This window comes from Canis lupus, chromosome 4 (genome assembly GCF_003254725.2).
Source record: "Canis lupus dingo isolate Sandy chromosome 4, ASM325472v2, whole genome shotgun sequence".
NCBI lineage: Eukaryota > Metazoa > Chordata > Mammalia > Carnivora > Canidae > Canis > Canis lupus.
This window is the reverse complement of record NC_064246.1, coordinates 48,308,279-48,335,063: the sequence shown is the minus strand read 5'-3', so window position 1 is coordinate 48,335,063 and position 26,785 is coordinate 48,308,279. Positions and strand designations below refer to the sequence as shown.

At 37.4% G+C, this 26,785-nt stretch overlaps 1 long non-coding RNA gene across 1 annotated transcript in view; it reads right to left on the bottom strand.

The window, feature by feature from the left end:
* Window positions 1-11,148: 11,148 nt before the first annotated feature.
* Window positions 11,149-26,785, bottom strand: part of LOC118354517 (uncharacterized) — a 46,823-nt gene continuing 31,186 nt past the window's right edge. The window contains exon 4 of the long non-coding RNA XR_004815167.2: window positions 11,149-11,472. This is a non-coding gene — a long non-coding RNA (uncharacterized LOC118354517). The remainder of the gene's footprint in view (window positions 11,473-26,785) is intronic.

The window sequence follows — 26,785 nt, the reverse complement described above, 5'->3', positions numbered from 1 at the left end:
TACACACACACGTACACATACACACAAATATACACACAAGGGGTACTAGAGTACTTGGTGCTAGTCAACTGTTTTTTCCTTAAATAATGGTTTATGAATGTTTGTATATTTCAATAAATGCACATCTGCATAATAACTTTAATGGCTTATTAATAGTTAATTGAGTAATGTAGCCACAATTTTGTTATTCAGTAATCTACCACTTCTTAGTTTCTTCCCTCTTTTTTTTTTTAATTTTTATTTATTTATGATAGTCACACACACAGAGAGAGAGAGAGAGAGAGAGAGGCAGAGACATAGGCAGAGGGAGAAGCAGGCTCCATGCACCGGGAGCCCGACGTGGGATTTGATCCCGGGTCCCCAGGATCGCGCCCTGGGCCAAAGGCAGGCGCCAAACCACTGCGCCACCCAGGGATCCCTCTTCCCTCTTTTTTTTAACTATTATAAGGATTCTCTACTTATGTTTATTGCCAAATTATTGTCAGATCATTGTTATTTTCTTCACTTATATTCCTAAAAATAAAATTGCTATGGAAGGGGCTATTCATTCAAGCAATAACCAGTCAACAAATATTTATTAAGCATTTAATATAAACTAGGTACTAACAATATGTGGAGGTACTTTCTCTGAGACTTTGCCAATTCTAATATAATCAACAGTAGTAAGTCAATCTGGAATGACAAAGTTTGAAAATATACATAGTTTGGCTTCTATGGAACAAGAAAAGTTGCTCTCAAGGGGGCAGTAATGAATGGTGCAATGTAAAGTCTCCAAAAAATTCTTTAAGACTCAAGAGTCAAATAATAAAATATCAAGAATGCAGAAAACATGTTGATTCCCTTTCTTGCACATTATTTTTCTTAAATAATATGAAACATCTTTTAGCAGCTTCAAGACTGGTTTGTGTCAGAGCTACCCATTTTGTCTCAATGGCAATCCATACACATTAAGCAGCCTCAGTGTTGGATCAGTGCTATAATTATCTCATTGGCCATAATTACTTAGTCATTTAAGCCAACCAAATAAATTTTATAAATTTTAAGATTGTTCTATAAAAGATCATTGAAAATAGATTGTTACTGTTATTATTACCTAAAAGTTTATTCCCAATAAGTTAATCCATTCTCCTATTCTTTTTTTAATTAAAGATGTTTATTTATTTATTAATGAGAGACACAGAGAGAGAGGCAGAGACATAGGCAGAGGGAGAAGCAGGGTCCCTGCAAGGAGCCCGATGCAGGACTCCATCCCAGAACCCCGGGATCACGCCCTGCACCAAGGGCAGATGCCCAACTACCTCGAGCCACCCAGCATCCCCCTCCTATACTCTTTTAAGAACTAATCTTTGGGAAGATAAACTAGTGGTGGGATAATAAAAAACTACCATTAATATGAGATGTTCTTATTCCTTAGCTGGGGCAGTAATACTCAACTGTTTTGGTCACTCCTTTCTTTGTTACCTCACTTTATCTTAAATATACTACCAGCATAGCACATAAACAATTATAGTATTATATTCTTTGAAATTTGTCTCTTGTAGTATATACTGAACCTTTTAAGGGCAGGAGATGAATATAATTTATTTTTATATTCCCAACCATTTAACCCAAAAGATGCTAGGTACAGGTATGCTGGTTTTTTCTTAACATATTTTGGTCTCCTTCCTCGCTGTGAAAGCAGAAGATATTCCACTTAAAAATAAAGTGAATTAAAACAATGTATGGTTGCCAGGTAAAATACAGAACACCCAGCTAAATTTGAATTTCAGAAAAAAACATTTCTTAGGAATAAGTTTGTCCCAAATACTGCATGTTTATCTAAAATTCAAATTCAATTGAACATCTCCTCCTTTTATTTGCTAAATCTGGCAATCCCAAAATGAATGCAATTGAAATAACTCAAGATTTCCTAGAATATCACTCAAACCAGAGCAAGTTTCTCTCTGGTCAAGGAAGTAAGAGTCTCCAAAATCTCCACAGATGAAATGTGGAACATCTCAGCTAAGAGCTCACTAGAGAAGTTTAAACTGAGGCTAGATAAGACACCCTATCAAGAATGGAATAGAACAGATTCCTTGATTGCTTAACATATTGGACAAGGTCACTTCTAAATCTTCACCTTTTTGCACATCATAGCTGTGTCCCTGTGCTTTGATTTCTGGAGTCCTATAATTCCTACTGGAATTATACAATCTTGAAGTTAAGTATTTTACTGATTCGGCTTTGAATCATACATCTGTCTCTCCATGGGCAGTTTCCCCACCGTTCTGGAATGCCACCCTAGTGTGTCCTCCCAGGAGGTCCTTTGGGAGAAAGGCCCATGTAGAGATCACAGCAGCTGCATCATTGCACAGCCAGATTCCATTTCAGAAGCTATTTTATAAGCACAGATTTATTCCCCCTCAAATAATTCTTGCTCAGTTACCTTCCCCAAATCCCCAACTGCTGCCAAGGTTAATGCAAGCCCTGACTCTGCCTGTTGATTCTTATTAATTAAGCCAATCAATGATCTTGTATCATACAGTGTCTGTTTTTAATATAACCTATTTGACAAGGCTGTATTAATTTAGGAGAAATATGCACTGGCATTCTGGCACATACTTTTCCTAATTATTTTACAACCCTCGTTCAGCAGTGAAATTAGTCTGTGGTTATCACAGTTAATGGAAGCCCATAGCTCTTAGCTAAGTGATCTCCACCAGTCACCTGATCTTTTCTTGCTCTCAGCTGCATAAACATGATTGCACTATCTATGCAATCCCCAGTGAATGCATAATTTGAGTGTGGGTGTGAATGTTTTAGCAAAGTCTCCTGCTTCTGTATGTTTCTTTAAGTGGATGGATAAAAAGATTGGGAAGACAAGGCTGTGAAGGGGAAAGCTACACTAATAACAGGAACTAGGTAAGAAGATGCAGCTTCTGAGGATACAGAGGAAACTTAAAACTGACCTTTGCAATTATGTGTTAAAGTTCAGAAGATGGAGTCTCCATAAAAAGCAGATAGGGATGTAAAAATTCTCCATGTCTTTGCTTATGATGCTCTTGAGCCCTGCAGTGTCTCTCCTACATTTTTCATCTTTCTCTTAAAATCTTTGTGGAGGGGTTGCCTGGGTGGCTCAGTGGTTGAGTGTCTGCCTTTGGCTCAGGTCATGATCCTGGGGTCCTAGGATCAAGTCCTGCATCGGGGTCCCTGCAGGGAGCCTGCTTCTCCCTCTGCCTATGTCTCTGCCTCTCTCTGTGTGTCTCTCATGAACAAATAAATAAAATCTCAAAAAAAAAAAAAAACCTTTGTGGAGTTCCTAACCAAAACTATTAATCTCTCCTCTATATTCCCATTCACTATATTCATTCAATAAGTGCCTACTAGACACCAAACACTATGAAAGGCACTGGGGATAAACCTCAGCAAAACAGAAATAGTCCCTTACTTCATGAAACTTCAAACTAGTTAATGAGACAGTAAATTAAACACATTAATTAAAATCAATAACCAGGGATCCCTGGGTGGCTCGGCAGTTTAGCACCTGCCTTCGGCCCAGGGTGTGATACTGGAGTCCCGAGATCAAGTCCCACATCGGGCTCCCTGCATGGAGCCTGCTTCTCTCTCTGCCTGTGTCTCTGCCTCTCTCTCTCTGTCTGTCTGTCATGAATGAATAAATAAAATCTTTAAAAAATAAAATAAAATAAAATAAAATAAATAACCATAATTGTTAAAATACTAGGAATGAGGAGAAAGCAGGGTGCTGTCATAGAAAATGACTAAGAGGAATCAACTTTTTAAAAGATTTTCAGGAAAGACCTCTCTGTGGAGGCAACATGAGCTGAGATCTGAATGACCAGAAGGAATCAGCCCTTTTAAGAACTAAGAATGATCCAGCAAAAGAATGCTGTTCCTGGGGCAGGAATAAGCTTGGTATATTCCAAAAACCAAAAGTAGGCTAGATTATCTGGAAATGAGGAGAGAGATTGAGAATATAACCCTCTATTAAGTCCTCTGCCATTGGAATCTAGGTTATAAATTGTTGAATGTGTGTCTCCTTCTTCTTTGCTCAGTGGATAATAAACAACTTACAGGCAGAGATGCTATAGTATTCGTTTTTCATTACTCACAGTGTCAAGTATGATGCTTTGTGTAAAGTAGGTGGCCAAAAAATGTTAATTGAATTTACTTGTATTTATCTATACGTACTATGAATTCCAATTGTATCTATGAAAAGAGAAAGCAGCGTGGTCTCTGGAAAACTAGCTAATTATAATAGTTAATATTTATTGAACTATTATTTATCAGGCACTGTTCTAAGCTGCTTATACATATTCATTTATTTAAGGCTTACAAAAACCCTGTAGGTAGATATTATGTTTATTTCCATTTTAAAGTTAAGAAACAGTGGAACAAGTCAATAAACTAGAATTGAGAGCATAATAAGTGTCCAAGTCAGGATATGAATCTAGGCAGAAAGACTCCACATACATGTCCTTAATCATGATGTTAATGATCCTAGCAGTCTAAATATGTCTTGGGAAAATAATTAAGCCATTGAGATACATTAGTGCTTAATATTCTACAATTTAAGTTGGATGTATAATGTGACACGAAAGGAATATACTTACCCTGAATATGTATTATTCAGAGTATATGAAATATACCTTTAATAAATTTTCATCTCTGCTTCCTTGGCTATAAGAAAGGATTATCTAGTCATCCTTCCATTGGTTTGAGTGTTGCCATAGAAACTGCTTTTCCTTAAGTTTGTGAAGTGGCTCTCCCAGCTTATAAAATACTCAGCTATAGAAATAGTAGAATACGGGATCCCTGGGTGGCTTAGAGGTTTAGCACCTGCCTTCGGCCCAGGGCGTGATCCTGGAGTTCCGGGATCAAGTCCCACATCGAGGTCCCTGCATGGAGCCTGCTTCTCCCTCTGCCTGTGTCTCTGCCCCTCTCTCTCTCTCTCTCTCTCATAAAGAAGTACAATCTTAAAAAAAAAAAAATGAAAGAAATAGTAGAATACCATGGTCCTAACAACAATGCCAACACCAAGGAGTGGCCTGGAGGTATCTTCAGTTTTTCCCAGTATTCTCTATCTTCTCTCTCTTCCCCCAAACCAGTTCAAGTACAGAATTTATGTAAAATTAGTATGCTGGCCAGGCAAATCTAGTTTCAGGACACATCCTTAACTCCACCCTCTCCTGCAACCTGCTTGCTTTCTCGAAGATGCTTTTAAATAAAGCTCTGGTACATTCACTGCCTAGCAATGATATGAAAGAGCTATTTCTTAGAAAACTCCTGTTCCTTGGCTATTGCCTTCTCTTAGGACTTTTTCCTAGGGCATAGGCTAAAGCTAATATGAAATACATTAATGATGTTCAGAAAGGCAGGAATGTAAAATTTTCTGTAAAGAAATAAAAAGAAAGTGCTAAAGTTTTGGTAAAGCAATTTATTTGTCCTAGAAATCCATATCTTACTCATCCTTTTATTCATGCCATCTATTATAGCTCTTGGTACCCATTAAGTGCTCAATAAACATTTAATAAACATATGGTATTTCTGGTCCTCTGGGATATAAATGCATGAAAGAAAGATGACAGGAAAAATATGGAAAAGTTGTAAGTCTTCCCTAATTACTTCAGCCACAGCAATCCCTAACTCCTTTTGCATATATTACCAGACCAACCAATCAACATCCAAGATGGTCTTTTACAATTGCTTTAAAATTGTTTTATTTTCTGCAGGAGCATGTTAACCATCCATTATGTATTCATTTACTTTTATTTACAGATATACTGTCTCTCCAAGTAAAGGTTAAGACCCTTGTGGAGCTGCTTCCCTTCTCATTACTCTTTTAACATATTCTTCTTGCTAACACAGTTCTGGGAATATTACAGAGGCTCAATAATATTTGTTTAGTAGCTGATGAATGCACAGAGGTGGAGAGCTTCTTCAATGGTCTTGTTATCAAAGTAAATACCATTTTGTCACTCAAGCTGTCACTCTCACTCAAGAAAACTAGGGAGGGAGGGAGGAGTGAGACAAGGTAGGAGGGAAGGAGGGAGAAGGATTTTTTTACAAGGTAACCAAAAAATAGTGTGAGAGCTTGGATCATATTCCTTGTCTCTGAATTATTAGTCTTCTGTATGTTTTGCTACATTACATGGCCAATTTTTCAGAGCCAATCTCTGTGAAGGTATAAATTTATCTTGGGAGCTTCCTGCATATTCATTAAGTTAAAGACTGGAACTTTACTTTTTATGCAAATAAAAATTAAATATAAAATTTAGGGATGATAATCTTTGACAAACTAAGGCTGCCTTTGGTTAAAAGTACAAAATGAGTAATAATGATGATAATGATAATGAAGATCATGACAATATTAAGGCCATAATGCCTAACTATAAGCATCCTCTACAGAGAAAAAAGCTGTTGAAGAAGAGCTGACCTGAAAGATTCACACAGACCTTCCAAACTATTTCTCAAATTTATGAAAAAATAATATTCTGATTTTTTTCATCCCCCTCAGAAGTGCTGATGGCCTATAGGAAAATTAAAACATTATTTAATTTCCATTTTTAATTGAAAAAAATTTTAACCAAGACATAAAACTGTCCTTGAACAGAAAGAACATTGCAAACACAAAATTTTCTAAATTGTTTTATGATTCCTAATTTGGTATGGTGTTTGTTGTAATTGCTGTTTTGTCTTACTTTGTGGTTGTTTCTCACTATAAAGCATCATCCTCAAGTCTCTGCCTTGGGAGCAAATAAAATAAGACTCCATTTTAGACTATCAGTTTGACATCTCAGAAAAAAAGGAGAAGTATAACTAGTGATTTAGGCAGTCTTCACCACACCCAGATCAGTGTGAGCCTTGGGAACAGGGTAGGAAAGCCTTCGAAAGCCAGCAGCAATGTTCTAAATACTTCATGGCAGAAAACAAACCTAAAGGCTATACCCCAAGAGCAAATAGGCCTATGAGAAAAAAACAAACAAGTCAGATAGCAATGATTTTTATTTTCAGATAAATGTATATCTCATTGGAAAGTTATTTTTAAAAACACATAAAACTACAGAAAAGTATATTGAAATAAATCAAACTTATGTATCTGGAAGAACTCCATCATGATCAATTTAACATCTGGGAAGCCTAGGTGGCTCAGTTGGTTAAGAGTCCAACTCTTGGTTTTGGCTCAGGTCCTAATCTTATGGGTCATGGGATCAAGTCCCATGTCAGGCTTTGTGCTCAGTGGGTAATCTGCTTGAAGATTCTCCCTTTGCCTCTCCCCCAACTCCTATTCACTCTCTAAATAAATAAATAAATAAATAAATAAATAAATAAATAAATATTTTTTTAAAAAGATAACTAGGGGTGCCTGGATGGCTCAGTCAGGTAAGCATCTGCCTTTGGCTCAGGTAGTGATCCCAGGACTGGGCCTGAGTTGGGCTCTCTGCTTATCAGGGTACCTGCTTCTCCCTCTCCCATCCTTCTTGCTTGTAAGTTCATTCTCTCTCTCTCAAATAAATAAAATCTTTTAAAAAAGGTAACATCTAATGTAAAAAATAATTTATATGTACATAATATGTATTTATATTTAATATATAAATTGTTTATATAATATAAATTTATACAATAAAATTGTTTATTTAATAATATATAACTTATAATATAAATATATGTAATATACATGAATTGTTTTTATATAAGATGTTGGCCTGTTATGTGTGTGTGTGTGTGTGTATGTAAGTATTCTAAGAAGATCTTCTGTAAAATAAAAGTGAGATTAAGTACAGTACTCATGTTAAAACAATGTGAGACATTTAAAACTGGGCTTGCCATTTCTCTGGCAGGAAAAGAAATTTAGCCAATTTAAGATTGAAAAGAAAAATGGGCACTACACAAATATATCAAATGGAAAGTAAAAAATAAAGTAACTGAGTCCAGGAATTCCAAAAGCAGCTCAGTGAAAAAAGAGAGACATGAGAGGCCAGATGAAAAACAGATCCTAGCTTTCCTCAGAGGTTAGGTCTCTGAGTTGGGCAAGAGGAGAGTGGTTTGCAGGGCACAATATATGTCAGACAGTCCTGAGGTACACATTCGTTTTTTTTAAGATTTTATTTTTTTGAGAGAGAGAGAGAGCGCACAAGCACACAAATAGGGGGAGGGGCAAAGGGAAAGGAATAAGCAAACTCCAGCTGAGCAGGGAGCCCGACACACAGGGATTGATCCCAGGACCCTGAAATCATGACCTGAGCCAAAGGCAGATAGATGCTTAACCAACTGAGCCAACCAGGCTCCTCTTGAGGCCCACATTCTATGGATGACTCTGCTTTGGGCCCCTTGACTAGATCATGACCCAGAGATTCCCATACCTTCTGGATCTCTTTGAACAGAACTTCTATTCAGATCTTTAATCCATTGGTTCTCATTCACCCCATCCTACACTCCCCATTTCATGTCTGTAGATTTGGAACAAAATATGTTTCTGTTTGCCTCTGCAGACTTTTCCCGTCTTTGGACATTATCCTTAGTTATTCAGTCACTGTGCCAGCCTGATCTCCCCAGCTAGAAGTTATCTCTCTACAACTCACTTCCAGTCTCCCTGGCTCATAATACCTATTGATGAAATGTGACATGATACAGTGAAAGGAAGTTATAGAATCACACAGATCTGGGTCCACTTCTACTTCTTTCATCCTTGTAAACTCACTGTCTAGATTTACAATAATTTTTAAAACCTGACTTACTGTCACATCACACTTGCTCAAAGTTGTAGTTATTATTATTATCTGAATCGCATCCAGGCTTGACATTTCATTCCAAACTATTATTTTGTCATTTTTGATCTTCTGTGAAACTAAGTTAAAAAAATCTGTCTTATTTTTTATTAATTGATTCAAAAAGTATTTTACTGTATGACTACTAGGATGTCAGCCTCTGTGAGAGGCACTGGAGATGCAGCAAGGAGCAACACAAATATTCAGACATGGGTGCCTACCCTCATCAAATCATAGCTGTTAATGCTATGGTAGTTAGCACATGAAGTAAGGGGGCCTAACTTATTCTAGGCGAGGAGTAGGTCAGAGAAAATTCTAAGAAAAGTTTCTTCAAGCTGAGACCTAAAGTAGGAGTAGAATGAGTTATTCAAGCGTAGAGAGCAGAAAGCAACTCAAGAGGAAAGAACTATGTGTGAGAAGGCCAGAGAGAGAAAGATTTGGCACATCTGAGGAGCAGAAGACAGTGTGGCAGGCCAAAGTATGATGTTCATAGGGGAAAACAGTCACTGTTAAACAGATAAAGGGCAAAGCAGTCAAATTTGAACCATAGAAGGAGTGTAACAAGAAACCATTCCCAAGTGTCTGGATTTCTCAATGAGCCAATGAAAAAGGTAGCATAATATCTTCAAGACAGAGTAAGAATAACAGGTTTCTTGCACAAAATTGAGCTGTACATGGTGAATGTCACAGCAATATTGGGAAAACAATTATGTTCTAGAGAGTTCCTATTTTGTAAATATATCTCAACCCATTTTAGGGACACTCTAAGGCAGCACCGGACAACTAAGTAATTCTCAGCCACCATGTGTCAGTCGACCTCATAATTTTCTAGCCACAAAATCCTTCCCTCTCTTGTGCTCCCATAAAAACACGCTCCTAAACCTCTTTTAACTTTTTACAAGCTTGACTGTAAATACCCACTTATTTGTGCATGTTCTGATATAAACTGGGACTGTGTTATTTTCAGTGTCTAGAACAGTGGGACACAAATTAAACGTTCAGTAAAAAACTATATTCATAAATTTTCTCCCATGCCTGGGATTTCATTCACCTCCTACTTCCTTTTCTGTGAATAACTTACCTCTAAGATAAATAGATGGCCTTTCTGTGTATTTCCTCAAAACCTTACTCATCACCATCTCTTTTTTTTTTCTCATCACCATCTCTATCCACCTATATTGTAGTTGTCTCTTTTCTTCTCTCTACCCATCAGATAGACACAAAGAATCACATCTATTGTATTTACTCTGCCCCTAGGACCAATAGAGGATGCTTAATAAATATGGGTTAATTAACCAATGTGTAGAATTTATTTTTTTATTTTTTTTAAGATTTATTTATTTATTCATAGAGACACACAGAGAGAGAGAGAGAGGCAGAGGCGCAGAGGGAGAAGCGGGCTCCATGCAGGGAGACCGACATGGGACTTGATCCCGGGTCTCCAGGATCCCTCCCCGGGCTGACAGCGGTGCTAAACCGCTGCGCCACTGGAGCTGCCCCAATGTGTAGAATTTATGAAAAACGAACTTGCTCATAGGCCTATTAGCCTCATGATCATTTTATAGACAATGAGCTCTGTCCAGTCAGCAAATTCAGACCAGTACTACATTTAGAACTCACAAAGCCTGAGTTATAACTATGGAACTTATCCCAAATTTGTCCTATTCTCTATGGCAGACATTAAGGAAAGACTATTGGCATTTAGATTTTTGTTTCTTTGTTTTATTTTGGTTGATTCTGTAATGGAAAATGCTTTGGCATTAGTATCAGCCATTAAAAAAAAAAAAGAAGAAGACACAAAGGTAGAGTAAGTACCTAGAAAAGGTAATAAAGCAAGAAGCTGAACAAAACCTCTTCATCACAAAAGAGCAGGAAACAGCATATTAATCCTAAGGCTCTCTGGGGGATGAAAACAAGTGAATAAATGCTAACAATGCTACAAAATATTCAACAACCATGAGCCTGAATTTGTTCTTTTAACAGAAAGAATCAGTCCATTGTATCCTAGCAGGGTTTGCCTGTATGTACAACATGGAACGTTCTCTGGGAGGATCACATGATCACATAGATTTGGTCTGAATGCTTCATCTTCTGCTGTTAACATGTGTGGTAATGAAGACGCTGATTCCACCTTCTTAATCCCATACTTTTCAAATTTGTTCAGCCTCAGAAACTTTTTTTTCTCTTCCCCTTAATACCAGTTAATACTTAGAGAAAGTAATATTCCCCCAAACGCCCTTTGGAAAACACTCATGTATGCAGTGGGAGACAGGGAGTGGATAAAAGAGAAAATTTATCCCAAAAGGATATGTACCAGTAGGTCTCTAACCACATGCAAATGTAAAGCCTGTCTGATAGAGCACTCTACTGTCTTCAATTCTGCTATTTGAGATATTTCTGTGTCTCCTAAAATCAAGACAAGTTAGTCATAAGGAGGACTGTAGGAGCTACCATCCTCCCTAAAAATGAAATGAAGCTAGTTTGATATGAAGTTAGAAATTCCAACAGCTTTAATAATACAGTTTCCATTGTCAATCACATCTTTAATAGATGCATAGCCCCCAGCAACCTCCTAGTCCGTTTTTTGGATGCTTTGTACAAAATGTGCTGAGAATTTCTTCTTCTCCCTTGCTGCTTTAACTTGGTGTGACATTGTCTATTTCAAACATGTGGCTAATGACATTTCTGGCAGGAGATACAGAAAGGCCTATAGAAAAAAATGACAGTAATCAGGTCCTCTAGATAGGAGCTGTGCAGGTTGCAGACATGGTTTTCCATGACTGAGCTGCAACTTTTAAATCTTAGTGTGGCAGACTGAATGTTAGCAAACCTTCAAAACTCCCATGTTGAATCCTTACTATGATATTAGAAAGTAGGACCTTTGTAAGGTGATTAGGATCAGATGAGATCATGAAAGCAGTCCCAATAAATGGCAGTAGTGTCCTTATTAAGATTCACAAAAGACCCGGCCTCCTCTCTCTGCTCTCTGTTATGTGAGGATACAATGGGAAGATGACAGTCTTCCATAAGTGGGTCCTCACCACAATTCAACATGCCAGTACCCTCTTCTTGGACTTCCAGCCTCCAGAACTGGGAGGGATAAGTTTCTGTTGTTTACAAGCCATCTAGTCTATGGTATTTCTGTTATAGCATCCCAAACAGACTAAGACTTTTAGTAACATAATCCAAAAATGTATTAGTAATGAAGAAAAAATATTTATAAGACGTACCATTTGTAGGTTGATTTTAGCATTTTCCAAGAAGTTTCAGATGTACAGAGCATCAGTAGCAGAGTTTCTTTAAGTGACAAATTGGGAAATTTTCCAAGGTATGCTCAATATTTAAGCATTTTCAATGTCACAAAGGATAACTGATACGCCAAAATACAAGGGGTTGCCCTATGGAAGGTCACAAACGATGGACGCACATATGTAGCCAAATAGTGTTTAATACATGTTCTAATAAGATAAGATCTCATAGATTAGCATCACAAGACAAAGTAATTAACCAAGCTTGGAAAGTCAGAGAAGGCTGTATCGCAGAAAAGACACTAGAGTCAGGTCTTAGAGAATCAATAGATGTTTGTTGGGTGGGTGTATTTGAGAAGAGAATCTCAAGCAAGGGAAATCCCATGGGACACTTGAAACAGTCTGGTTAGTACAAGAAACTGTGAGACAATGAGTAGTGTTGGTTGTTAAGAGGCAAGCAAGGGAGAGAAGGGAGGAAGGGGGTGATACAAGCTTACCTGCTCAATAACATAATAATTTTTACCATTTTAAAACTAAGTCATGTCTATTTTGTCATCATTTAAAATATAAACTAAATGTGCTAAGAATTTAATATAACAGAGGGTTTTTTTAAGTGTGAGTCAATACCAGAACTAAATTGTCTTTTGCCTAAAATCCTTTCTACTAGACAAGAACTTCTGAGTGAAACTAGAATTCATTTCTACCAAAAATTTATTTCTACCAAAACAATTTTAATTTCTTTGACACAAAATGGCAAGTGTTGGGCAGCCTGTGTAGCTCAGTGGTTTAGCACCACCTTCAGCCCAGGGCCTGATCCTGGAGACCCGGGATCAAGTCCCACATCAGGCTCCCTTCATGAAGCCTGCTTCTCCCTCTGTCTGTGTCTCTGTGTCTCTGTCTCTCTCTGTGTCTCTGTCTCTCTCTGTGTCTCTGTCTCTCTGTCTCTCTCTCTCTTTCTCTGTGTCTCTCTCATGAAAAAATAAATAAAAATCTAAAAAAAAAAAAAATGGCAAGTGGCCATTTGCAAGGAAGAACAAAGTTCCCATTCATTCAGGCAGAAAGAAAGCAAAAAATCTAAAGCTCCCTTATATCTTATCTTTAAGCCACACACCCTAGTCATGGTGTTCCAATGTGAACTGATGGGGGCTCCCAAAAGGCCACTATGTCAGCGTGATGAGAAAGGAATAGTTGTCAGTGAATCCATCAGGGTTCTTTCATTGCAAATAAAATAAATAGAATCTGGTTGTCTTTAAGGCAGGAAGAAATGTATGGGAAAGAGATGGGAAAGCTCAAAGAATTGAAGGAAAAACTAATGCTCCAGATTTCTGAGAACAGCTTCAGGAATCATGATTCTCTGCAAGAACTCAGATCAGTCTCCTCCCGAAGCCCTCATAGGGAAGGAAGAACTGTAACTATTTTAGGCCTTTCTCTTTCCTTTTAAGATTCAAAATCCAGAGCCAGAAGATCTGATCCAGCCAGCTTTTACTCCTTATCTGCCCCTTAGTCAATGGAAGGCAGGGCACCAAAACAAATATGAGGGAAAAATAGTTTCTGTAAGCAAAATAAGGACGCTGATGCCTACACGAGGGAGAGGAGACACTAAGCAGAAAAAAATCAATAAAAGCCACCCCCTACCCACAGTCCATTACTATTTGTCAGCAAATGGTATCACACACCTAGAAGTTTATAAATAATCATTCCACTTATTCACTGAAATTCACATCCTGTACACATCTAAATGGGTTGAGATGGAGGAGGTATTTATTACAAGGTAGGGAGGCAGGAGAGTAGAAAAGTTAGGAGCAGAATCTAGGGAGGCAAACTGCAGGACCAAACTTGCTAGGGGAGAGAATTCAGCCAAGTTTCTTAATTCTCTGTGCCTCAGTTTTCATATGTAAAATTAGGATGATGATATTACATGAGGGTCATACTAGGATGGCAATATTAGAGCAGTCAGGAGGAAATAGGAGCCTGAAGCATGTGATGCATTTAGGGCTGTGCTGGCATGCTGTAAGCCTCAATAAACAGGAGTTAGTGTCATCTAGTTGTCTGGCCCTGTGACTCTTACATATAATGCTCTCCCCCTTTAAAAATTTCCTATTCTGATTATTTTCTCTAGATCCTCTTATATGCCATCACAATATCATAACAGAAATTCAGAGTGAGAAGCGTCTTTGTTCTTCTTCACTGTCTTGTTTCTCTCCTACCTAAAAACATAGCCCAGACTCCACTTAGATTTCAAACTAATGTTCTGTAACAATTGTTCAGCATGGGTAGCATTCAAAATACAGCTCCGGTGATTTTTTTTTTTTTTCTGAGAGGTATACAGCTAAGGCTAATAGAGGTGCCATTTTCAAAATACATCTGCCCTGGGCAACATAAAAGAATTATTTAAGAGGACACAGGGGATAGGACACACCCTAATATTAAAAGGCCTAGCAACTAAAATTAATTTTTTAATTAATTAATTAATTTATTTTTTATTTATCTGTGATAGTCACACAGAGAGAAAGAGAGAGGCAGAGACACAGGCAGAGGGAGAAGCAGGCTCCATGCACCGGGAGCCCGATGTGGGATTCGATCCCAGGTCCCCAGGATCGTGCCCTGGGCCAAAGGCAGGCGCCAAACTGCTGCGCCACCCAGGGATCCCAACTAAAATTAATTTTACAAGCTCCCACACACACCTATTTTCACTGACTCTGAATTTTCTATCCAAATTACTTTTTTCCCCTTGTACAGGAAGGTCTTAAAAAAATGAGTAGGAATAAGAAAAATCCTTTCATTTGCAAACCAGTGCACAGATGCCACCTGTACCTTTTAAGCATTTAAAGTTACATGACTTTGTCCTTTTGCTGTTTCTTTCTTCTCTGTTTTCTCTGCAGAGCTGGTTGACAATAGTTACGGTGTAAAAATAAAATACCTATTTCCCTTCATCAAATCTCACTGCCTTTTAAATTGTCTTGGATAGTATTCATTTGTAAATGCCATATCTATGAGAACAGATGCCTTGAAATTTGCTAAAGATAACATAGGCTTTCTCTCTTTTTAATAAAAAAAAAACATATCTTCAACATAAGTAAAATAGAGAATGATTTCTAATCTTTGAAAATTTTGTTTAAGTCTCTAAAACACTTATTTTTGTTAACTTATTCAAAGCTTAAAATAGAGGATAAAGTTCTACATTAGACTATACAGTTTTTCTTCAATTACATTCTTGGAATAGACATTTAAAATAAACTTCAAGCTAAAAAATTGTTGGTCAAAATGCTCTAAAAAGTCCAAAATAGTCCATGATTATGTCTTTATTCTCTTACACTTGGTTTCAGAGTTAATCTCCATGAAATCCTCTGAATTATTATAAAAGCAACTGCACTCTTGGCTCATAACTGGTTCTGTTGGCTTATTATTTTAATGCATAATTTTAATTTTAAAGTTCTTTAAATTAGCTTAGCATTATTTACATATTGCATAATTCAAAGACTAAGAAACCAAGATATTCTAGAAGGGGAAATTTTCAGTTCTGTAATTTGTTAATTAGGACCACAGTATCCATATAAGATATCTCTAGGTAATCCAGAAGTCTCTAGAAATAGGCAAATTGTCCCATGTTATCAGAGAAAAAAAAGCTGACAAAATTTTAGATATAACATGACATGATGTCTTGCTTCATACCAGTTTTGCCCTATTCCCTAAATTTTTGACTTAAGCTTATAATTTAAAAGATTTTTAAAAAGTAATAAAAGGATTTTAAAAGGTGTCTTATCGCAGATCCTTCTCGCTTGTCACAAAAAAAAAATATTCTCATGTATAGTCACACATAATCACAACACAAAAGGAACTTAGAATAAAGATGAATAGATCCATTATTGCCAAAATCTAGGAGGAACTTCTCATAAAGCTATGGCTTATAAAACTGGATAAAGAAAAAAAATCCTTTACCCAGGCTTTGGTTCATCAGACAGAGCAACCCAGAGGGAATGTAGGAAGATATTTCATTTCTCTTCCACTCTAGTGGAATCTGTCCCAGGATCTGTCCCAATAAGAAAACTGGGTAGGCATTCATCTACTAAGAGAATGCTTCTTGGAAATGAACAGAATACTGTTTCCTCACACACTCTCCTTACTGAATTTGGATTTCTACAGGTGTCCAGCACCCCTTTTATAATTTCAGAATTCCCCTATTGTGTGTTATATTAGTTTCCTAAGACTGCAATAGCAAATTAAAACAAACCAAATGGATTAGAACGACAGAAATTTATTCTCTCATGGTGCTGGAATCTAGAAGTCTGAAATCAAAGTGTTGGCAAATCCATGTTCTCTCTGAAGGCTCCAGGAGAGGATCCTTCTTTACCTCCTCCTAACTTCTGGTGGTCTCCAGCGATTCTTTTTTTTTTTAAGATTTTATTTATTTATTCATGATAGACTAAAGAGAGAGGCAGAGACACAGGCAGAAGAAGAAGTAGGCTCCACACCAGGAGCCCGACACAGGACTCGATCCCAGGACTCCAGGATCACGCCCTGGGCCAAAGGCAGGTGCTGAACCGCTGAGCCCCAGGGATCCCCTCCAGCAATTATTTTTATACTTGACTTGCTGCTACATCACTCCAGTCTCTGCATCCCTCATCACATGGCATTTCCCTGTGTATCTGTGTCCAAATTTCCCTCTTATAAAGATACTAGTCATTGGAATATAATCCACCCTAATCCAGTATGACCTCTTTTTAACTAGATTACATCAGACTCTATTTCCAAATAAGGTTACCTTCATACATACTAGGGGTTTGGACTTTAACATAGCTTTTAAGGGGACAAAGTTCAACCCACACCATATATGTTCTGGTAAGATACAATGTCTTATCACCCCGAACTGCAGAGGAAGGAGTCGAATTGTCCCCCCACTCCCCATGCATATGATCTGATCACAGCCAAATGGATACTCCCATTCTATAAAGTCTCATCAGGTGACACAAAGGTGAAAGACATTTAAATTTCATTCCCAAATACAGCAGTCTTGCTCTTCTAGCATCCCAATACTTGCACAATTTTTTCAAAATATTAAATCTCTTTTGGCTTAAAATAGTCAGAATCATGTTTATTATTTGGGAAGGACAACTCTCAAAAATACAAATAAGAGAAAAAATAAGGAAGGATGGCAGAGATAAATAACTCCCCTAGAAGGTTAGTCTCTGCAAGAAAAGAATGTGTGGTCTCAGAAAAGCTAAGAAAGCAATAGTCTGAAAGTACGTACTGATGTATATGGAATCAGTTCAAAATGTTAAGGTTCCAGGCAATATGGTTTAAGAATCCTTATATTTAAATCTGCAAAGCCCTGGGGAATGAGCTACTTTCTTACAGTTGATTTGATACAAGAATAACAAGTAGAGAAGAACCATATGAAATGCATACAACCCTCTCTACTGGTAAACACTGAATCTGGATAAATCTCTCCTACTTTGGGGAAGAATGGATAAATAGATAAGATGCCCTCAAAGAATTAGTGACAAATGCAGAACATTAAAAAGGGACTATCACACTTAAGAATCAGAATATCCTAACTCTGGAGGTGATTTAAACAGTAAAGACAAAAGAAAGAACAAATTTTATAGCACTCCTCAAGAGGATGCCAGGATACCTAACCTTTATGAAAGAAGAGTAGAAAATCAAATGGGAAATAGACTGAGAAGGAAAAAAAGAGCATAATGATGTGAAAATATAACTGATGTAAACAAATCAATGAAATTAAAATTAGATTTAAAATTAAAGATTGGGGACGCCTGGGTGGCTCAGCAGTTGCGCGTCTGCCTTTGACACCAGGCGTGATCCCAGGTCCGGGATCAAGTCCCACATCCGGCTCCTACGGAAAGCCTACTTTTCTGCCTCTTTCTCTCTGTCTCTCATGAATAAATAAATAAAATCTTGTAAAAAAAATTAAAGATTGTATTATAGAATTGACAATGTTATGAAAAAAAAATGTTTAGTTTTTTTGTTTATTTATTAGAGAGAAAAAAAGAGATTAAGTACAAGTGGGGAGGGGAAGGGCAGAGAGAGATGGAGAAACAGACTCACCACTGAGCAGGAAGCCTGATTCCAATTTTAAGCTCAATGTGGGGCTCAATCCCAGGACTCTGGGATCATGACCTGCTGAAGGCAGACACTTAACTGACTGAGCCACCCAGGCACCCCAATAGTATTGTGAAAAATCTGACATGAAGCTATGTTAGGTTTAGTTTGGCTTGGTTTAGTTTGGTTTGGTTGTCCAACAAAGCAAAGGTAAATACCTACACCAAGCTAAAATACAAATCAAGCTAAATAAGGATGAAATACTGAGTAGAGCTGGTTACTACTCCTAAATTTCACATTTACCATACACTTCTTAATAGATAGAGGTGCCTTCTATAATTAAAATAAGAATTAAGTGAGAAAAAAATTTGTTTCCTCAAACACTACAAATTGTCATATAAACTGACAGTTTGCTATATTTATCTAATACTTTAAATGAATAGCATACAGTTTTATATCTAAATCTTTAGCAAGTCAGTTTGGAAAGATGAGCCTAACTGAACATATATTTGGATGGAAATGAATGAACTAGGGGCACCTGGGTAGCCAGTGGTTGAGTGTCTGCCTTTGGCTCAGGCTGTGATCCTGGGGTCCTGGGATTGAGTCCTACATCTGGTTCCCTGCAGGGAGCCTGCTTCTCCCTCTGCCTGTGTCTCTGCCTCTCTCTGTGTGTCTCTCATGAATGAATAAATAAAATCCTTTAAAAAAATTACCAGCTCAAAATGTCAATGGTGCCAGGATTGCTACACAGGATGAAGACCTCTGCTTTTTCATGGTTCTGTCTCATGTTCTTCCTTCCTCTCGCCTGTTCTACTCCCTATTTCAATGAAATAAGAAAATCAAGCAGAATCTCCTTAAATTTTCCACCTTCACTTGAGACAGTAAATTTTATTCTCCTGAGATCCAGGAGGCCCTGTTTGTACATGTGTTACCAAAATGGCCTTGTAAGGAATAGTTTGAGTGTCACAGAGGCGCAGGCAGATTGGCCACTATATTTACTGTGATAGGATCACTCTAACAGACTATTTGATCTGTCAGAACCTTTTCCTCTAACCATCAGAAAGACTCAGGGAGAAACAGGCTTAGTGGGTAGGATCAGGATTTCTTTTAAGAATAAAATACTTGTTAGATATCTAAGTGGAAATGTCAAGAAGCCTGTTGGACATGAGTCTGGGACTCCAGGAGAGATAAAGTTGGAGCTGTAAATTTTGAAATTATCAGTGAATTATCATTTGAAACCATGTGACTGCACAAATTTTCTTCAGGAAATAAGGATAGTTTAAAAACAGGAGGGCTGAGAACTGAGCATTTGAGTATCTCAATATTTAGAGGTCAGGAAAAGGCAGAGGAATCAGCAAGCATTGAGAACCAGAGGCTGCACTGTCTTCCAAGAGAAGAATGAAATAGACATTCAGAGAAAGGTAAAAATTGAAGGAACCCTTGAGAGAGAAAGAAAAGGATCTCAGTTCTTGTCTAGAATGGACATTAATTATTTCGCTTGTCTAGCATCCACTCCTAATGTCTTAGTTTAGATACCTTAGAAGCAGAGCTTCAGAAGGAGTTATTTATTATGCTAATTACTCTCAGAAAAAAGAGTGAGAAAAAAAAAGAAAAGAAAAAAGAGTGAGAGATGCAGGGTGGAACAGGAGGGAAAGAAAATCAAGGTTATGCTCTCTTCTGGAGCTTTGGAGCATTATGTGCATTACTAACTCATTTCCTCCTGAAGAAAAGGGACAGCTCTTTGTCCTCTTGAATCAAATAGCCACTAGATGCATGTTGCTGGAGGAGGGGGTGGTTTACTTCCTGGTTGAGCTGATTCCTTTGGTGGAAAGTATATCTGGAGAAGAGGGAAGCTCTAAGCTGTTAGCCTCCAACTCTCACAGCAGCTCAGGGATGGATGCCCTGGCTTGGTAGAGGGATCCAGAAGGGTCACCAACAGCATCCACTGCACCTTCTTCTGCTGTTAATAGACCTCAGTGTTCCTTCAGGGAACCACTCAACTCCTATTCCAACTTGTTCTGGTGGGGTCACCTCTACTCTTCTACCCTTACTCCAGTGTTCAATCCACATGAAACAGACTTCCTCAAATAGGGTTGTAATTACAGGCTTAGGCATAAGTTCACGACCCAATTTGGAAGAGTGAACACCAGACCCAGAATATTTGCAATTATTCCTATTAGGAATAGGAAGGGTTGCTAAGATCTGAGGATCTACAATGAAGTTGCAACTTTTCCACCAGGAGGAAAAAGCCTACCCAAGAATAAGGCCAACACAGGAGAAAACTCAGCTTAAGGACAAACTCCTGACATTGACTATGCACCTGGATATAAGCATACTGATTCACACAAGGTTTTTAAGTGTGTTACTATAATCCCTCCAGCTTTAACCAGCCTGAATTGAGTTTCTGCTTCTTCTGCTCCCCTTAAAGTCTAGATGTCTGCCTAAAACTGACTTCTCTGTAATTTGCAGAATTCTCTAAAACAAATTTTAATAGCTCTTTTTTTCCTTGCACCAAAAATGCTCTGAGACATATATAATACATACAGATTAACAATCCAAAAATTATAATTATATGAACAACCTCAAAATATCACCAAACATATTTTGGTCTTTCCTGGATGAGCAGGAGGCCCTTCAGATAATCCAATGCCTTTGGGTTATGTTTTCTAACACCAAATATCATTGTAAGATATTTTTCCATTTGGAATAAATATTAAAGACAGAAAAACAGATTTTTTTACTGGTATTTTTCAAAAAACAAAACAAAACAAGAAAACTATCCCTTAATTCCTTGCTGCATGAGAAGCCAATTATTAGGACTATAGATTGTGTTCCACTTTGATTATCTAGCCTTTTGTCTGATTTAACGTCTATAAAATGCTATAGGAAATCACTATTTCTAATGTAACTATTATAAAATGCTACTTAGAAATCACTTATTTTGTCTACTTAACCTCTTGTTCACAAAACACATCAGAATTATGCTAACATACACTGATCCAGCACAAATCTAGGGAGTAAATACATCACAACTGATTTTGTTGAAAATCTGACAGTTTCATTTAAACCCTTATTCATATCTGAGTCTTCCTGTATTACAGTTCCACATAGTGCAGTTGTTCTTTGACTCCTAATAGGTCAGATTCATTCACCGTGATTTCAACCCAGTTCAGTTATAGGAGAGACTGAATACCCAGTCCTATGCTCAAGCCTCCTCCCTCAAACACACTCATAGGTGTATAGGGCATTAAACTATTGCTAGAACTACAAAAGTTTAACTATTTGAAGAGAGATCAATCAGAGCAAACAGATGATAAAGAGTCTTAACAGATATTTAGTGAAAACAAGTAATAATATCGGGCACCCAGACAAATGCTGATGCATGTCAACTAGAAAGATAATGTATGATGAAATAAAAAGGCTACTGGAAAAACTGTGATGATGGATAGATTTTTGTACCTGTTTTTTTTTTTTTATGAATATGACATCACCTAATAACAAGAGTCCTTTCCTTTCTACATTTTGTTGCCAGAGGAGAGCCTTCAGAGTGGATGAATTTTCTTTGATTCCACCTCCCCACAATCCTCTGAGCTCCTCGGGGAGCAATGTCACTTATACCATCGTCAATGCAAATGGCATTTTAAAGAGTTAGTACAGCAGACAGAGAATGTTAATGCTGCTCACAAGTGCCAATGTGCACTGCAGACTTTCCCCTAAAGTCTGCAGCCCATCACATGTCTTTATTCATTTAGATCTAATCCTATCAACCGAGAGGACAGGGCACTGGCTTGCTCTCTGCCTTTGTCACTCAAACTTACCTATTAAAAACAATCCATTTTCTAAAGTCGGACAGTGTGGAATTCAGGTTTGGCAGCCAAAAGATAAACTCCTATATACAGAGCATGATAATGAGGAGCCTGCCGGCTTTCTTGCTTGATGGGTTATTCTTATTAAGATAAAATATGTTGCAAAAGCAACTCAGGAATATAGAAAGAAATCAGCTAGTTCATAAAAAGTTACAGGAGCTTAGTCTTTCAAATTAAGGAAATAAATTCAATGAACATGAACTCAAACTCAGTAGAAAAGCATCACCACTAGAAAGTCCTCCTTCTGTTGCATTTTTTCCTGTTGTATTTTTTAATGTTGCAGTATTATAAAGAATAATCTCATAATTGTGTTATGATGAGAATTTAGATGGCTTGATAATTGAATCATCTCTATTAAGCTTTTATGTAATGAATGCTTAATTTGTTGTAACAAAGTCTCTAAGTCAATAATTACCTTAAATCAGTGGAGCACCTACCATGTATAGGCACTATACTAGGTATGGTAGAGGGCATAGGAAAACATAAAATGAAAGACAGAGGTCTTGCTGTAAAGAAGTAATGATATACTAGAGAAGACACAAAAACCAGAATGCAAGCATAGCTGGAGTGTCACAACAAAGCAAATGTGTAGATAGTAATCCTAAAGACACTCAAGGTAATAAAAACATGGGAACAGCCCAGATTGAGGCTGGTTGACATGAGGTGATGGGCCTTAAGTTTCAGGATATTTACTTCATTCTCTAGGCAATAAAGATTTAAATATTTGAGCAGAGCAGTGACATAGCGAAGCACTGAAGGAAGGTAATACTGTGAGTGGTATACCTATTGGACTAGAAAGAAAGATTATCCACTGATGGTGTATGAAATTATTTTAGGTGATGCATGAATATGGAATTGAATAATATTGAATTACACAGTGAAAATATGTTCCATTTTAATTTTTTAGAAGATGTGAGGGAGAAAGTTTTGGGTTTGGTGTGAATATGACTTAATACTCACTAACACTTTGTTAATTCCCTTTTAACAAAAGCAATCATATTCACTTAAATCCAATAAAACTATTTTTGGTAAATTTGCATTTATTTTTCTGTTACCATTTATTTATGGCAAGTGACATTCATTTCCTATTTATGTAATAAGTAGAATTAAATAATAAAAAGCTTCTATTTAAAATAAAAATAAAAATGATTTAAAGGGGAAATATAAGTATATAATGGTACATGTGTTATATGCATATACGGCAAAATTTAAGAAATGGAATGCAGTTAAGTTTGGAAAACAGAGACCTAGGCTCTAGGAGCCACTAAATGTTCTTTTAAAGAAATACATGTACATGTGCAAAAAAAGTTTGATCAAACATGTTCACACAGCATTATTATAATACAGAAAAACTGACAAAAATTAAATGTTCCTAAATAGAGAAGAAGTTAAATAAACTATGGCATACCATTCTGGAATACTATGCAGCTGCTCAAAGAATGGGAAAGAAGTGCATATATTTATATGGAAAGATCACAAGTGAAAAAAAAAAACAAACAAAACAACTATAAAACTATATATTTGATATGATCCAAATTCTTTTCTCAACTGTATACATGTATAAGTAAGTGTATATAAATTGCACAGAAAGATTGGAAAAATCATCATCATAGTTAATATGATTCATCTTGGAAGATGTGAATATGGAATCCAAGGGAGTAGAGGAGAGAGTCACATTTTCTTTGATATAGTGATGGATTGTTTAAATCTTAAATTCATGTGTTTTTTAATTGTTGTCATAATTCTCTTAAATACTTAAGAGAATAAAAGAGAACTTCAGGTAAATTTCCATCTTTTTTACTCCCTCCCAAAACTATATTAAGACATCAGAAAATAATTTTCAAAGGGAACAAAACCACAAGGACAAAAAGAAGAGACAACTGCAACACAATTTTGAAAGCTAGGTGAGTGGTACAGAGTCTAAAGAAAAAGAATCTCTAAGGAAAGCTCAGTCCTAAACCAGTAGTGGAAGAAGCAAAGAAGAAACCCAGTATGTTTTGCAGAATCTTCTAATTGGCAACACTGGGTCCTCTGGGAATGGATATAGAAGTGAAATTTAAAACAAGAGGATTAAATGAAAGACTATTCAAAAAGTAGAGAGTTTTGAGAATTACATCCTTATCCCTTCCCTATTCCATACAGACAATCTGTACATCATCTCTGCCCCAACAGTATAAAGGGGAAATTTCCCCTTATTCTCTAGAGAAAGTAAGAGAGCTTTACTGTCTAGATAGCAGAGCAAAAGTTATGGCTAAGAGTGGAGATAATATATGGAAAGAAAAGAATTCTCTATCAGGAATTCCTTAGATGCAGGGGCCCACTAAGATTGAGCTATAATATGGAGCTCATAGTCTAGAAGCCCCAACTATGCTCCCAGAAGCTTCCTGTCAGCTGTTTATTGCTCCACTCTTAAAGGATCAGCAACATAAGGAAAAAGTTGAAAGAAAGAAAGATAGATAGATGGATGAAAGGTGGGGTTTGAAAGAAATAAAAGCAACTTGAGGAAAAAAGTATTTTCAAGGAGAATAAAACTTCAAATAAACTGGGGCACCTGGGTGGCTCAGTCAGTTAAGCATCCAATTCTTGATTTGACTCATGCCATGATCTCAGGGTCCTAGGATCCAGCATCACCTAGAGCTCCCCGCTCAGTGGGGAATCTGCTTGTCTGCCTCTCCCTCTGCCCCTCCCTCTGTTCACTCTCTCTCTCTCTCAAATAAATAAATCTTTTTAAAAAAATCTCAAATAAGCCATCCTGCTTTGCTCAAAAGCATAAACAAGCTATAATATATGTGAAATAAGAACAGGGTATTATTAAAAGAAAGAAGAAGAAAAGAAGGGAAAAGAGAGAGGGAGAAATAAAAGAAAGAATTGGGGGAAAAAGGCCTTTGGGAAAATAAATACATAAACAGACATTCAGATGTGTATAGATATATATGTGTGTATAGGGGATGTGTATATGTGTGTGCGTGTGTGTGTGTGTAACTCAATGAAATAGATAAAGAATGAAGATAAGGAAATCTTCCAGAAACTGAACAAAAAGACTTTGGAGATGAGTTGTGCCCCTATTTATTATAGTTATGTGCTTTTTTCCAGAATGGTTCATTCATGGCTTAGCACAGTATTCCACATTGGCCCGTTTGCTTACCTTGATCTTCTAGTTTCCCAGTTTCCTGTGATACTTAACTTACCACTATCACTAATTCTTCTGTAGAAAAGTTCCAGTTCCTATTTCCCAATTTGGTTTTCAGTGCAATTTCTCAATCTAAAAAATGTTAAAATGTAAATCTCTCACTTCTATGCTTTGGGCCCTGGAAGAAGGGGGTGGTGGGGAATGTCAACTTTTAACAGAAGAAAAGGAAGAAAGAGTCTAGCATTTTCTTGTTTATATCAATCTCTCCCTACTGAATATAATATAAGCTACATGTGATGAGGGACTTTGCTTTATGTTCTATTTAGAATAGTACCCAATGCAATATAAGAGCACAGAAAATGCTTCTTGAATCAATAAATGAGTGAATGAATGAATGAATGAACAAATAAATGCATGCCAGGCATATATGGCTTTTAGAAGTGCCATTGCACCTTGGGGAAATAATGAACAAAGTAACAAAGAACCAATGAGAAAGATTTTAACAAGCCCAGATTTTATCTCTTACAACACTTGTTTGGAAAAAATCTCAAGTTAAGATATCTCTGCGGTTAACTCCATTTCCCTCCGTCTAACTTGCATCAGACCACACCCAGAGGCACCACAGTCAATCTCTGTAATGGCTTTCCTTACATGCGTATTTGTGACCCAAGGATTACCATCTGTTATGGAATACTCTTAGGGGAATTCCCTATATGGGTCTTGAGCCCTTAACCCTGTCTCATGACAAGCAATACTTTTTTCTTCTTGTGAGAGGCAGATGGTTTAACAGGCTGTGAGTTATTCTTTTCTACTTAATGTTTTCTTAATTTTAGCAAAGTAATACAGTTGGCTTCATAGTCATAATCAGATGGTGGGGTAAGGACTGAGCCATTTGGTTGGGGAGCACCCAACTTTCAACATTTGTGTGCCCCTTCTGTCTGAGGGTATATGCCTGGCTCTCAGTATTCTGAAAGCATGAAATGCTAAGGAGACTAAGGAGACTAATGACAGGGCATCTCACCATTCAAGCTGCACAGTCAACAACATCTCACTGTGATCCCCAGCTGTGCAAACCTCTCCATTGTGAATCTATTTTCTACAAGACTGGACAAGGGCTAGCAAGGGTAAGAGAGGTGATTTCGAGGTCTTAAGCGTTCAGTGCCCAAAAGTTTAACAAATCTCCATTTGTAAGTCTTTGCCATTCTCCCTTTTTTTTTAAGATTTTTTTTTAAGATTTTATTTATCTACTCATGAGACACAGAGAGAGAGAGAGGCACAGACACAGGCAGAGCGAGAAGAAGACTCCATGCAAGGAGCCTAATACAGGACTCGATCCCCGAACCCCAGAATCACACCCTGGGCCGAAGGCAGGCGCTAAACCGCTGAGCCACCCAGGTGCCCCCATTCTCCCTTTCAAAGCTGCCTGGTATCTCCAATTCTTCAGCCTTTCTAGATTTTTTTTAAAGATTTATTTACTTATTTATGATAGAGAAAGAGAGAGAGAGAGAGAGAGAAAGAGAGAAAAAGGCAGAGACACACACAGGAGGAGGGAGAAGCAGGCTCCATGCCGGGAGCCCGACGCGGGACTCGATCCCGAGACTCCAGGATCACGCCCTAGGCCAAAGGCAGGCACCAAACCGCTGAGCCACCCAAGGATCCCCCCCTTTCTAGATTTTAAGACATAATTTTCCCTTTCTCTCACTGGCTTCATCACTT